This window comes from Nycticebus coucang, chromosome 13, assembly GCF_027406575.1.
Source record: "Nycticebus coucang isolate mNycCou1 chromosome 13, mNycCou1.pri, whole genome shotgun sequence".
Lineage (NCBI taxonomy): Eukaryota > Metazoa > Chordata > Mammalia > Primates > Lorisidae > Nycticebus > Nycticebus coucang.
This window is the reverse complement of record NC_069792.1, coordinates 60,015,852-60,031,653: the sequence shown is the minus strand read 5'-3', so window position 1 is coordinate 60,031,653 and position 15,802 is coordinate 60,015,852. Positions and strand designations below refer to the sequence as shown.

Here is a 15,802-nt window from a genome sequence, read left to right as displayed (position 1 = left end):
TTTTTTTAATGGCTGAATAGTATTCCATGGTATACATATACCACAGCTTGTTAATCCATTCCTGGGTTGGTGGGCATTTAGGCTGTTTCCACATTTTGGCGATTGTAAATTGAGCTGCAATAAACAGTCTAGTACAAGTGTCCTTATGATAAAAGGATTTTTTTCCTTCTGGGTAGATGCCCAGTAATGGGATTGCAGGATCAAATGGGAGGTCTAGCTTGAGTGCTTTGAGGTTTCTCCATACTTCCTTCCAGAAAGGTTGTACTAAAGAGGCTTAAAATTTAATAACAGTAACAATGTTTAAGATAAGAACTAGAAACAAAAACCTTGTAAAGAATGAAGGAAGATAAATTACGTTCGGAAAAGAAATCAGATGATTGCTGCAATGAATACTGAGCAAAAATAATAATAATAATGCAAAAAAAGTAACATTCACATTGTCAGAGAAAAGTATGTCTATCACAGAATGCTTTGACTCTGAGGTTCAGTATGGAGTCATCAGTTAACTTCTCATTATATTTTTTTCCCCAAGTCTCAAAATATAGACAACTGATATTTATAAATAAGAATAGAAGATAATTTCAAAAAACAGATCATGCCAAATCTTATAGACAATAGAAAAAGAAGAAATACTTTAAAATCATTCTACTTCATCTGGGTATACCTGAAATTAAAATTAGAGAAAATATATTATTATAAGGGGAATTACAAACATATTTCACTTATAAATGAGGATGCAATGTCCTAAACAACATATTAACAAGTTGAATTAAACATTATTGTTCAAATAATATACTTTGGTCAAAATTAAATCCAATTTATGTGAGAATTAGTCACTATTTTCTTTCCTTTTATTTTTTTTTTCTTTTCCTTTCCTTCACCCCCTCCCTCCTTCTCTCTCTCTGTCTGCTCTCCCCTTCCCCTACCCTGCACCGAATCATTAATTATGATTAATTATCCTCATATCAAAGTTGAATACATCAGATTCATGCTTCTCCATTCCTGTGCTGCTTCACTAAGGATAATGTGTTCCACTTCCATCCAGATTAATACAAATGCTGCAAAATCTCCATTTTTTAAATGGCTGAACAGTATTCCATGGTACACATATACCACAGCTTGCCAATCCATTCCTGGATTGAGGGGCATTTAGGCTGTTTCCACATTTTAGCAATTGTAAATTGAGCTGTGATAAACAGTCTAGTACAAGTGTCTTTATAATAGAAGTTTTTTTTTTTTTTTTCCTTCTGGATAGATGCCCAGCAATGGGATTGTAGGATCAAATGGGAGGTCTAGGTTGAGTTCTTTGAGGGTTCTCCATACTTCCTTCCAAAAAAGTTGTATTTGTTTGCAGTCCCACCAGCAGTATAAAAGTGTTCCTTTCTACATCTGCACCAGCATCTGCAGTTTTGAGATTTTGTGATATAGGCCATCTTGCTGGGGTTAGATATAGGCCATTCTCGATGGGGTTAATCAGACCCATAGCTCCAGAGAGATTTTATCCTGATCAATCACTGTCTGTTGCTCCTTCCTCCATGGAGGGGATATGCTCCCCAATAGTGTGAGAAGAGCATTTCTTCTTGTGTTTTCTGGTCCTTCCTCAGTTTAACCCATGTCTGCCCCTCCTTCCAAGTTTGGCTGAGAGGCAGCGTTCTCCCCAAAGACTTCCTCAGCTCCTGGGGTTGCCTGATGAGCTCTCCCCTCTCTAAACTCCCTGTGGTCCGCACCTTCCACCCAGCCCCACATCAGATGCTATATAGTATTTTCCTGCCATCCTTCCTTGTTGGAATTCTGTTCCAACTGAATGTTGAGAGTGCCCCTCCTTTGCCCCCACAGTCTCTTGCACACACCTCATCACTGTATGGGAATATGGTTGCTGGCTTGTTTTCCTTTCTGGGGGCAGTGTAGCACAGTGGTCACATGCACAGGCCCCCAGGGAAGAATGACCCAGGTTCAAGGCCCAGCTCTGTGGCTGTATGGTTTGGGCAAGCATTTTTTCTTCCTTTCTTTTTTAATTGAGATAATCCACATGCCACAAACCCACCATTTAAAAGTATATGGTTTGATGGATTTTAGTATATTTGCAAGGTTGTACAATCATCATTACTATCTAATGCTGGAACATTTTCATCATCCCCACAATGAAACTCCATTCCCAAGAGTGGTCATTTCTCATCCCCAGTCTCTGGCAACTACCAATTGATACTCCTTGTCTCTCTGGACTCACCTATTCTTGCCATTTCATGTAACCGTAATCTTATGAGTATCTGAATTCTTTCATTTGGGTTCATCTCTGTGGACTCTGTATCAGTAGCTCCCTCCTGTTGTGGCCGAGTGATATTCTGGTGTATGGATGCACTATATTTTGTTTATCCATCCATCAGTTGATGGAATGTGCAAGTTTTTTTCCTAACATCTGTTAAGTTTTGTTTCTTTAAATATAAACTGAGGGCACACGATCCTATCTCACAGGGTTCATCCAAAGAGTCAACACGCTCATTCAGGTAAACTACTCGGCACAGAGCCTGCACAAAGGAAGTGCTTGACACGTGAGAACTCTCACTGTCATCACCTGATTTGCTGTTACCTCCTCTACAAGCATCTTGAGGGCAGAGACAGTGGCTTCTGCATCTTTGTATCCTCAATGTCTGGCACATGGTAAATAATGCTTATTGTTTCAGCGCCATATAAGGAAACTTACATTGTTTGAGGGAAGAGAGAGGATTTCCAAACTCTTACAGCTTAGTGCCGGTTACACAGGAGGCATTTAAAAATATATGAAAACATCCAACAATTAAAAAAAAATATATATATATGAAAACATGATGCACATTTATTCTTAAAATGTGAGAAAACTGTAAGCTATGTGACTCCTGTGGTGAATCACCTGGTTAACTGGTAACTATTTTCTGTTTGGACTTTGGGCCAGGTCTTCGGTGGCCTACAGTAGCAGTTTTCAAACTTGGGTGTGGATTAGAATCACTTGGGGGAACTTGGCGAGAAGACCACGGCCCCAGCCCTATCCTACTTGAATGAGCCCAGGTGTGTGTGTTCTTTATTGGTGACTGGGTGGTTGTGATACATGGCCAAGTGTGTGAATCCGTAGCCTGTGCATTAGGCTTTCTTAAGGGTTCACTTGTAAGCCATTCTTTGAAAGCCCAAGAGGCAGAGAGAGCTACAGGCAGGAGATCTGGGGGAGCCACATGGCTGTGAGGGGAGGAGGGGTTTCCTGGGACTCCCTTAGATGAGTTTTTCTGCTTATTTCTTTGACATATGTGAGAACTTCATCACGTGACGGTGCTGTCTCACTTCCCTTCATTCTCCCCACCCCAACCCCAGGTTTCGCATTGTTCTAGTATCCTTCCACGCATGGAAACCACAGAGATCCATAACCACCCAAGAAGAGAAACGCTGCAGAAGGCGATGGGTATTATTTAATGTATGCTTCCATTTTGAACACTTACAAACTAGGCTAGTCATAGTCTTTCTTACATAGTTGAGAACTGCCTTAGTGCCATTAGCAAGTTATTAGTAGGATTTGGAACTAAGTAGGCGCATTATAATTTTTCCCCAAAATAAAGGAAATAACTTCAATGGCCCTGAAAGATGTCTTCAATTGAATGGGATCAGCTTGGTTTTATTTTTTGCAGATGTGACTTCTCTGCTTGGGGAAGTACTTTGTTGATTCATTCAATATTTATTAAGTACTTTGTGTATTCCAAGTAACAATAAACCAAAGAAGTTATTAACTTCTATTAGCAGTCTATTAGCAGTCTTCAGTTAGGTGCTTGGTTTCTTCTGGGCCAGGCCCTGGGTAAAAGTGTTAATTATTTCCCCTGGGGTCACACCCTGTGGAAGATACACAGTTCACTCTGGTAGGGATGGCTTGACACTTTTTTGGTTTCCCTTCCTGTCTTACTCCCAAAGAAACCAGTAGACAAAGTTTCTCCAGAACAGCTTTTGTTGTTGTCTGCCTCTGTGCAGAGTTAATGTCTACGGAAACTATAGTATACTCATTGGCACTAATTTCCTTATTACTCTTTTAGGAACTGGTGGGTTTCAGTTGGGGTTTTTACTCCTTTCTTAAACACAATCAGCATATATTTTCTGATTTGGCTTTCATTCAATTATTATCTAGTGCAGTGGTTAAGCATGTGGGTTTTAGGGTGACAAGTGAAAATTTCAAAACCTTAAAAATACACCTCTCGTACAAATATAGAATGAAGGTGCAACAGATTTAATTAACTCAATAAGAGAATTAGCAGAATGGTAAACCTGATTCAAAGAATTAGATTTGAGACAGAAGTATTTATGATCTTTGAAAGAAAGAATGCTGTGATAAGATTGTTAAATCAGACACAAAACTGGCTAATCTCCTAGAGGACAATACAACTCGCTTTTGGGGTTATCTGGTTCACTGGAGAGAAGCTCATCTGCTTTATCATCAGTCACGGATCATTTGACTCACTCACGGTTTCCTGTAAGTTAACATCTCCCCTTGAAGAGTTGATGAATATCCAAATCGCTGGTAGAGAATGAGTGAATAAGGGGAACGCCATCCCTAGAGAATGGCATAGTGCTAGGGTGGGTCTACCAGGGCAGCTGTCCTTTTGCAAGTCTGGATACTGCTTGGATTCACACCCTGGTTCCCATTTTCACTAGCTGTGACCTTGGCCAAGTTACTTAACTCTCTAAGCTTCGGCGTCCTCATATGTAAAGTGAGAATAACACTAGTTTCTACCACATTGAACTATGTGAGCTGATGATGTGAGGACAGAATAGTGCCTGGCACATTGTAAGTACTCAGTAAGGCTTAGCTGTGTTATTAACACCAGCATTCTGCTGAGCTGTGGGTAGTCAGGGCAGAGGTTTGTGTCCTCTGTGTTCTGGCCTTGTGAGGCCATCACAGAGTTGGGTGTAGTGGCCACAGGGAGTTCTTGCTATTTAAGAGCTGCTGGATTTATCAGCTCCAGCTGTGGTCAGAGCAGAGCCTTGATAGAAGCAAAATTGGGGGCCCATGTGAGAGAAAGAAGAGGTGGGAAAGGAAAGGGGAGCTGAGGGCGTGGGGTCACTCACAGGTGGGGCTGTTGAGAACGTATTTGCGTTCACTTCCTCCCTTCCCTCTGCATTTCTTTCCATCCTTTCTTTCATCGGTTGGAGTCTCCATTTAATGTACACGGGACTTTTCCACCCTTCAGTGTTGATACAATGTGGTCCCCGTCCTCAGATGGCTTACAGACTAGCATGGCAACCACACGTGGTCACGTTCCGCAGCTTGAGTGCAGAACACTGTGCATCACAGGAAGCTGTGACGGAAGAGGGGTGCTTTCCACTTCCTTGAGACTGTTCCAGCAGCTGCTTGGCACAGGAAGGCTCATGGAAGTGTGGCCGTGGGGTTTTTGATGCACGAGGGGAGCTACAGGGTAAGGTGGGTGTTAGGCTCAACCTGTGTCCCCAGGAGATACAGGGCAGTCTTAAGCCCCCGTACCTCAGAATGACTCTATTTGGAGGCGAGGTCATTGCAAATGCAATTAGTTAAGTTAGGATGCAGTAATAATGGAGGGTGGGCCCCAGTCCAATGTGATGGGAATCCTTATCAGACAAGGGAAATTTGGACACAGGCACAGAGGGAAGATGATATGAAGACACAAAGAAAAGAGCCATGGGAGGGTGGAGGCAGAAATTATGCTGCCACAAGCCAAGGAACATGGGGTGGGGGTAGGGGTGCAAGGAGTTGGGGGTTTGGGGGGGTAGGGTGAGGGATGGGGGTGGGGCTGCCAGAAGTAAGGAACAGTCTTCACTGGTGGCTTTGAAGGGGACATGGCCCTACTGACGCTTTGAATTCAGACTGCTAGCCCACAGAAATGTGGGAAAATAAATTTATGCTGCTTTAATACACTGAGTTTGCTGTGCTTTGTTACAGCAGCCTTAGGAAACTAATTGGAAAGTGAAACTTGCAGGGCATTCAGAAGTTCTCTAGAACCTGAGATAGAAGGTAGCTTTTCTTGAAGGTGATGTTATTTATAATCGTTTCAAACTTCACATTAAAAATTTTACGGAATAAGAAAACACTTGATATAAAGTTTATAAAGCACAACTGATATGGCTCAATTCTGGAACTGCTTGGTCAGAGAGGAGGCTCCATGAGAACAAATGATAAAGGACAAAGACCAGGTGACATTCACGGAAGGCTGAAGGGAACGCTAAGTAATCATGCACACTACCCCAATAACTTCAGGAGGAATAATTCATTTAATCCTTTTTAACAGTCTCACCTTTTAAACAATTCCATGAGTGAGGTGGTATTATCATCTCCATGTTACAGATGAGGACACCAAGGTACAGAAAGGTTAAGTTACTTCCTCAGGGTTACAGTTGGTAAGTAACAGTAACAGGACTGGAAATGAAAACCTGGCAGTCTGGTTCAGAGCTCTGCTGTCAGCTGTGGCAGGGTCAGAGTCCTTTTTTTTTTTTCTTTTGAGACAGAGCCTCAAGCCATCTGTCACCCTGGGTAGAGTGCAATGACATCACAGCTCACAGAAACCCCCAAATCCTGGCTTAAGCAATTCTCTTGCCTCAGCCTCCCAAGTAGCTGGGACTACAGGGGCCCACCACAACACCTGACTATTTTTTGGTTGTAGTTGTCATTGTTGTTTGGCAGGCCTGGGCTGGATTTGAACCCACCAGCTCTGGTGTATGTGGCTGGTGCCTTAGCCGCTTGAGCTACAGGCGCCGAGCCAGGGTGGGAGTCTTTTACTTGGACTTCCCATTGGGAGCGGCAGACTGTCAGCTGGGCCTCTCGGGTTCACTCCCTCACACCTGTAGGGGCTCTTTCCATGGCCACTGCCCTGGAACACTCTTCCCTGCTGATGCTCCCTGGTGCCACCTCTTACAGATCACCTTTTCCAAATAAAACCACATGCCCATGAAGCAGTCACTTCCCATCCTCCCCTCCCCCACCCCAACAACCACCCATCTGCTGGTTCTTGTATGGATTTAACTATTCTGGACATTTCGTGTAAGTAGAGCCATACAATATGTGGCCTTTCATGACTTTTTTTTTTCAATTAGCATAATGTTTCTGAGGTTCATCCCGCATGTATTAGTACAGGCAGTCTCCAAGTTACAAACATCCAACTTGTGTAGAACTCCCACTTATGAACAGATGATATTACAGTATGTCCAGTAAGTCCCCAAGTTACAAAATCTGACTGACATAGGACTCACATTTACAAAGGCTATGATAGGTGACAGGTAAATGTACTTATTCCAACTTACATACAAATTCAACTTAAGAACAAAGCTACAGAACCTATCTTGTTCGTAACCTGGGGACTCCTTGTACTTCACTTCTTTTGATGGCTAAATAATATTCCACCATTTGTTCGTTGCTCATCTGTGGATAGGCCTTGGGGATGTTCCCTCCTTCTGGCTACTGTGGACAATGGTGCTATAAACAGGAGTGTACAAATGTTTGATTCTCTGTTTTTAATTCCTTGGGTAGATACCTGGGAGTAGAATTGTTAGATCCTATAATATTTCTATGTTTAACTTTTGATCTGGTATCTCTTCTTGTTTCTCCATATTGATTCCTTACCTCCATACCCTGCAGATAGGCCTGAACCAGGCCAAGAGGATGACCAGGGTCAAGGAGAGGCTGGGGCATCCATTTTAATCATGGTTCACTTTACCTATTACACTTACTACATATTGCTGTTCTCAAGTTTTGGAAAATTAGATCAAATGTGTGCTTCTTAAGATGGAATCATAGAACTTTTCAAGCCAGAAGAAACTATAGAGGTTTCCCAACTTGGTGAATTTTCAAACTTTCCTTGGCCAATTCCTCCCAGGCCTCTAGGGAGGGCCTTTGGGAGCCTCTCATCCACCTTCCCCAAACATGCTAACTCTGGTTTTACCTGTTTTATGTTTTTGAGTAAGAGAAGAGGGATGAAAATTTAAAATCTAAATTGCTTTTTTGTGGCTGGGACTTCCTTATACCCCTGGACCTCTGACCCATTCAGTGAGTGTTCTGTTTGTAATCGCAGAGAAAGGTGGAACAGGGAACAAAGAAAGGAAAGCATTGCTGGATTCTATGGTATAGAAGCCAAGGCTTCAGAAAGGGCAGAGTTCGCTGCGTGGGTTACAGGTTTGGGAAGGGAAAAGGTCTTTCAGAGCTAGAGGAGAGGCAGAGATGAAAGAAAGTGAATAGGGAGGCAGGTCTGCTGGGCCTGGATGGGGGACAAGACTGGTGGGTGTGGAGTTGGGCTCTAGAGGCCTCCAGGCTCTGCTGGGTGTCACAGGAAGCCCAGTCTCTGTGGGAGGAAGCCGGCGTCCTCACAGAGGAGCTTCCCTAGTGCATTTCTTGTAAATGTCCGTTGATGACTTCCTTGTAGACAGCTAGCATGAGCACCCCATCTGCCTCCCAGTGCTCTGCTCCTTCCTGCGATATATGCAGCTACTGGTCTATTCAATTTCTATTCACCTTGTTCCCTTTGCTGTTATATTTCAATTTGGTTCATGGTGGCAATGTGCCTACTAAAAATTTCCTGGGCTTCCTTCAAGGTCACGTGGCTAGACTGGCCAATGAGAGGCGAATGAAAGGTTTATGTCTCCCATTGGAAGAGGCTCTAGGAAAGCTATTGTTTTCCTAAAAAAAATGGATAGATTTAGCTGGCACGGGCCTTCTGCCTTCTCCTTTCTATCTTTTCCTGCCTGAAATGGAGGCATGTTGCCTGCAGATGCTCCAGCCAATTTGCGACCACTTGCTAAGGAAGGCAGAGCAGGGAGGTAGGTGGAGCCGCTAGAGCAGCAGCCATGTTAGGGCTGGCTTACCTAGGGCTGTTTTCTGGTTTTGGGAATAAACCCCTCTTTCAACCCCCTATTTGGCTGCTGAACTGAACACAATTATGGCAGGCCCCGTGACTCTTACTCTGTGTAGACAGCTTGTATTGGGGCATCTGTCTCACATTCATGACCTCCACCCCTGTGGTTGCTGGGGGACGTGGCTCTAGAGACCCAGTGAGGTGGTACAGAATGGACAGAAAAACCTTCTATACTTGGGTAAAACCAAATAGAATGTGTTTGTCACCTCCCCAGAGCCAGGACATTGGTAGAATATTGTCCTTCCATTGAAGAAGAAGGTGTTCATTTAAAAACTAAAATTCTCGGCTTCAGCTCAATCCTCTGCCTGAGATTGAGGGGCACAAAATGACCTGACCACAGCCCCACAGCTGGCTGGCAGATAATATACTCAGAAGGCAGGTGTCCCTTGCCCTCCCCATGCTTTCTTAGTCACCAGAGTGGTTCAAGTGCCCAGTTCCTTCATGATTTGTTTTATTTTCTGCTAAGGCAAAGCTGAGTGTCTGGCATGTCAATTTAGAAAAATTTGAGGGCTTTTGAATGAAAACAAACAAAGCCTAAACAAATCAAATAATATACAAGAAATCCAGATGGTAATTAAAAGGATGAATCCTGATGTTTCTAAATGACAAATAGTTCTCTTAATCTTAATTATTAATTACTAAATTAAACTTGATATTTCATATGTTCTCATATTGTTCTAATTTATTCATCATCAGTTAAGGTAAGTAGACATAAATTAACCATATGTAAATAACTATATTCATAAACAGATGCAAGAATAGGATAGGCACCTATGGTGTAAGGTGAAGAGGGTACTAGTGATGCTTCTGCTGGCATCTGTAGCTGATACAACTCTCCAGGCTAGGACAGTGTGGATCCCGTGTCAGTCTCTGCCTCTAAGAAATAATGTTCTGATCTGGAAGCCTAGAGCAGAAGATACATTGCTTTTTCGCTCAGCACAGTTTATGGAGTATCAGCTGGGAAAATCACCATGAGAGCTTTGAGACAGGCCCATAGTAGGTCTTCAACCCAAGCACCCAGTACAGGGAGTTTTGGAGGGAGTCCCAGTGGGGTACAGCTCCCTCTGGTGGCCAGTTTTTTTCCCTGCAAGTTTTTCCGCCCCCAAATTGAATCCATTCCACTCCCCACCTACGATGGAGCAATTGTGTTTGGCAGTTTTGTGGTGATTCTGTATCTCTTTTAGGAAAGCATTTTTATGCTTCTTATATTTTGTGTTCAATAAAATTTTCCAGAGTACCAGCCTGAATTCCTTTTGAATTTTAACTTCTTTACTTCTTGGCTTTCTTCGGTTGAAGAGGTTTGTAAGGCTTCTCCCTGGCATCTGAGATGTTCACTTCTAAATCCTGCCTTTAGAGATCAAAATTTAGTGGACCAGCTGGAAGGAAGGAGACCATTTTTGATTCCATTTGTGTAAAAGGGAAACTCCTGTGGTCAAGATGTATTTTTTAGATTAATGTAATTAAAATTTATTTTTTAATATATGTGAAAGGCCTTAGAAAATTTTGAAGCCTGACACATCAAAGTATTACCTGCATATCTGTCATCTGTCTCAAGAGAACAGGAAATAATCACTGAGCTCAGTTATAAAGGCAGGGAATACTCAACTAGAAGGATGAAAGATCATTCTTTCATTCCCTCATCAAACATTTATTAAGCACTGGCAGTTAGCAAATACAAAGAGGTTCTTAATAACCATACAATCTAGTGGAGGACAGAGAATCATAAACAAACATAACAATGGACTTTTGTAAGAATTGACTTCCCTTTATATTAACAACGTAAAATCACTTTAACTCAATCACGTGGGAAGACATCCTATGCTAAGATAATATGATATCTGCTAACAACTATATATATAAAGGAAAATAAACCCACATGTATTCATCATAAAATAATTCAGTGGTTTGGATGATGCCTTTAGGTGGGGTGTAGGTCTGTGGTCCCGAACTGTTAGGCAGCAGACAGCTTCTGGTGCATGGCCTGTTAGGAATCAGGCTGTATAGTGGGAGGTGAGTGGTTGGTAAGCAAGCAAAGCCTCATCTGTGTTTACAGCCACTTCCCATCACTGGTATCACTCCTAACCTCCGCCTCCTGTCAGATAGCAGCAGCATTAGAGTCTCACAGGAGATAAACCCTATTACAAACTGCACAAGTGACAGATCTAGTTTTTGCAGTCCTTATGAGAATCTAATGCCTGATGATCTGAGGTGGAGCTGACGCAGTGATGTAGTGCTGGGTCTGTCTTGTTAAAGGAAAACAACCTAAGGGCTCCTACTGATTCTGCAGTATGGTGAGTTGCATAATTATTTCATTATATATTACAATGTAATAATAGAAATAAAGTGAACAATAAATGTAATGTGCTTGAATCATCCTGAACCTATTCATCTCCCTAATCTGTGGAAAAATTTATCTTCCTTGAAACTGGTCCCTGCCGCAGAAAGGCTGGAGACCACTGTTTTAGATGATACCTTAAAAGCTTTATTCTATCCCACTCTTTTCTGAAATAATAAAAAAGAATGTTGATACATCAAAAAAAAAAAGAAAAGAAAAAGGAAAAGAAAAAAGCAAGAAAATAAAAAGGAAGGAAGAAAGGAAGGAAGGAAGGAAAAAAGGAAGGAAGGAAGGAAGAAAAGAAAGAAAGAAAGAAAGAAAAGAAAGAAAATTGTCATGGTAAGCATAGTGTCTGACAAAGTAGAAGCTCAAACGTGTTTGAGAAGGCTGGGTGCCGTGCCTCATGTCTATAATCCTAGCACTCTGGGAGGCTGAAGCGGGTGGATAGCTTGAGCTCAGGAGTTTGAGACTAGCCTGAGCAGGAGCAATACACAGTCTCTAAAAATAGCTGGGCATTGTGGCAGGGGCCTGTAGTCCCAGCTAATCCCAGCTATTTGGGAGGCTGAGGCAAGAGAATCACTTAAGTCCAAGAATTTGAAGTTGCACTGTACAACGGATGGCAAAGTGAGACTCTGTCTAAAAAACGAGAGAAATGAAGAAAGACAGTAATGACAAGAAAGGGAAAGGGATTTTTCTATTTTTCTGTGGAATTCAGTAAGAGGTTCTCACATGCTAAGTATGAACATGTTAACATCTATTCATCCTTCTTTTATTCAGTGGGGAAAAATGTGAAGGGATCATAAATAGGTCTCTGGGGATGGCCAATGAGTTGGAAATGGAAGTTTTACAATGAGATTTCTAGGTCATTTTCTTTCTTTCTTTTTTTTTTTTTTTTGCAGTTTTTGACTGGGGCCGGGTTTGAATCCTCCACCTCCGCTATATAATGGGGAGGTTATATGGGGCTGGCGCCATATCGTTTGAGCTACAGGCGCCACTCATCTAGGTCATTTTCTTAAAGGACTTTCTTAAAGTCATTTCTGACTCAGCTGGAAGGTAGATTCTTTTTCCCTTCTCTTTCTGTTTATCTGGATGTAATTACTGGAGCTTCAGCAGCCATATTGGGCCATGAGACAGCCCAGAGGGAGAAAAACTTGTACTAAGAATGATGGGGAGCAGACAGATAAAAAGGGATCTGGGTCCCTGATGACCATGAAGCCACCAAATAAACCTTTGACTGTTGTTTTTTTTTTAATATGGAATGCTTCCTGAATTTGCGTGTCATCCTTGCGCAGGGGCCATGCTAATCTTCTCTGTATCGTTCCAATTTTACTATATGTGCTGCCGAAGAGCGCACCAAACCTTTGACTGTTAACCTCTTGACTTTTTATGCAGGAGAAATGAAACAATTATTTTGTTTGTACCTGTAATTGAGTTTTCTATTATATGCAGCTGAACCAAACTTATTTACTAAGATTGTGGTGTTCTTCTCAGGGGTTTAACTGCCAGCAAGTTCCTTCCTTGCTTACCAGGGGTTTCAGCAAGCTTATTCTTTAAGGGTCATATAGTAAATATTTTAGGTTTTGCAAACAACTTGATGATCTCTATCGCATCCTTAGAGCAAGTGCAACTCTGCTATTTGTGTAAAAGCAGCCACAGACAATACACAAATGCGTGTTGCTATGTTCCAGTAAAACTTTATAAGAACATGCATCTGGTCTCCAGGCCCTGTGTGCTGACCTTGGCTTTGGTCCACAAACTTAATGCAAAAGAAAAATAGCTTTTGTTCATAAATTATATGGAGACAGCCTGTTGTCTACGAATATCTCCCTTACTGGACCCTGGATTTTCCAAGGTGGGGCTATGTCTTCAGTGTGTGTATGTTCCCATCACCTAGCACAGCATTTGGTATGTGATATTGGTTTGGAACACCTTTTCAAATAAATCAACTGAAGTGAAGAATCAAGTCAAGAAGACAAGGAATCCTGTGAAGGCTGGAACGTTGAAGTTGGTGTCATTGAGACAGCAAGCTCTGGTTTAAACCAAAATCCTTTTAAGTGACAACTACTTGAGTGATGTGAAACCTGAACTTACCATAAATATCTCATTTTCTTATTTTTTGAGCTGATTATTCCATGTGTCCCAGTCTTCTGCACATTAAACCGCAGGGTAACAGCACCACCCCTGTTCCTTCCCTGCGTCACACTTAGTGGACGGCCTGGACTCAAGGTTAGAGCCTTGGTCCCAGCCTGCTGGGTTGAGTGGGTATGAAGAAAATTTGAGAACACAACAGGCAAATTGGTGAGCGAGTGGAAGCAGGTCCCTGCTGGGTGGAGCTGGGAGGAAGCATCATTTCCAGCAGGAAGGATGCTTCCAGTGCCTGGGGGCTACCGAGGGGGACTGGGCCACATCTGTGACCATGTCTTGCCCCTTCTTTTTCTAGGGGATGTACATAGTAGCAACTGGTTTCTTTGAACGGGGCACTTATGCTGGTTCAAGGGACAAAATTCACACGCTCTGTGCGCAAACTCACACTCCCATTTTTCCCATTTATCTTGTATTATAAGCTCACAGTCTGCCTGGCATGGTCCAAGATGCAAATGTGAAGTGATGACTACTTCTTGTGTGAGGGTTTTAGCTCTAGTTTTGCTCATTTCCCTGCTATGTTACATGTACTGGTCCACAATCCCTTGTCCAAAACCTTCAGGGCCATATGTGTTTTAGAGAGAAGATTATTGGAGATTTCAGGAAGGTAAAACAGTACCCGTCTTATGTTATGTAACACCTACAGAGCAGTCAGGGGAAGCTGCCCTTAACCCAACATATTAATATTTGTGCAGAAAAATTTAAATATTTACACTCAGTAGGACCAACAGAGACTGTCAGTAGCCTCATTCACTTCGGGTCAAGGTTTGCCACCAAATTCATTTTCATGCCAAATACATTCAAAGAGAAAAAGGTTTTCAGAGGTTTTGGATTTCAGAAATATGAATAAGGGGTTCTGGCCTGTATTCGTTTTTTTTTTTTTTAAAGTGCTACCTCCCAATGATTCATCATTAATTTTCCTACAGAAGCACGTTTGTCTCATCCTCATGCTCCTCCCAGTGATTTCATTTTCAGACCCCTTCGTTCTTCGTGGAGGTCCTCGGCACATTGCCTGACATGCGTCGCATGTGCTTAGTAAGTTTCGTTAACTAAACACATAGCCCTCTTTTGAGATAAAAGTTATAGTTGATGAACCCAAGGCTAGAAGGTTCACGGGTGAGGCACAGGTGACACCGTCTTTAACTCCTAACTCTTAGTCTTTGTCATCTCTACTCATTTGCACACAGTAAGAGTGAGGATTTGCACATACACCCAGGTTTTATTTATTTATTTTTATTTTTATTTTTTTGAGACACAGTCTCACTGTGTTACCCTCAGTAGAGTTCTGTGGCGTCACAGCTCACAGCAATCTCAAACTCTTTGGCTTAAGCAATTCTCTTGCCTCAGCCTCCCAAGTACCTGGGACTACAGGCACCTACCACAACACCTGGCTATTTTTTTGTTGCAGTTGTCATTGATGTTTAGCAGGCCCAGGCCAAGCTCGAACCTGCCACCCTCGGTGTGTGTGGCTGGCGCCCTACCCACTGAGCTACGGGCGCCATCCTATTTCCAGGTTTTAAAGGGAAAGAATCTGGGTCTACAGCAGGGGGAAATGTTGTCCAGATATGAGAGGGGAAGCTGGCAATGTCTAGAGATAATTTTGGCTGCCACAGCTGAGGGGAGGGTGCTATGGTGTTTGATGGGTAGAGGCCAGGAATGTTTCCAAACATCCTATAATGCACAGGATAACTCCCACAACCAAGGACTGGTCAGTCCTGAAAGTCAGCAGTGTTGAGGTTGAGATGTAGCCTAATTAAGAAAAAAACTCCTGATCAAAGATCTTGAATTAAGACACATATCCGACTCCTTTCTGTATCAGGGACTCTCCATGTCACTTCGGGCAACTCCCTCACCCAACCCCAGGTTTAGGTATTGTGCCCACACCTTGTCCCCTGCACCCTGCAAACCAAACCACCTGCCCCCTGCCAGCCAAACCAGTGCTCCTCTGATTTGGATGGTGGTCCCAGCCCAAGGACGGGTTGCGCTCTTGGCCTAAGAAGGAAAGTGAACACATGGCTTTTCTCTCTGATGCCAGAGTGTGCTTAAAGAATTTGAAAATATAGTCAAAGTAATGAAACAAATGCCTTTGAGATCAGAATGATGATTTTATATTTGTTGTCGCTTTATCATTTGTCTTGCAAGATGGGAAAGGCAAACCATTGCCTTTGGTAACTTCTGCATTACCAGCAGAGGGCAGGCAATGCTCACCTAAAGGGAAAATCCAAGTTCCCATCTGCCTTCAAGCAGAGATTAAAATGCCAACGGCTACAGGACCTACCTGATTGATCAACTATCTTTGCTGTTTTCTTTCTCTATGTCCTTTGTAATTGATATGATTTTTATACTAATAGCTGTCTCAGTAAAAATTTTGCGTCTGGAAATATTTGATTTCTCCTTTTTTGGAAGGGTGATCTGAAAGTCTTTATTGAAAAATTTAAAAATT

The 15,802-nt window shown here is 42.4% G+C and overlaps 1 non-coding gene across 1 annotated transcript; it reads right to left on the bottom strand.

The window, feature by feature from the left end:
• Positions 1-12,464: 12,464 nt before the first annotated feature.
• Positions 12,465-12,569, bottom strand: LOC128564071 (U6 spliceosomal RNA). The gene has a single exon (XR_008373960.1). It is a non-coding gene; the product is annotated as a U6 spliceosomal RNA (small nuclear RNA).
• Positions 12,570-15,802: the final 3,233 nt, after the last annotated feature.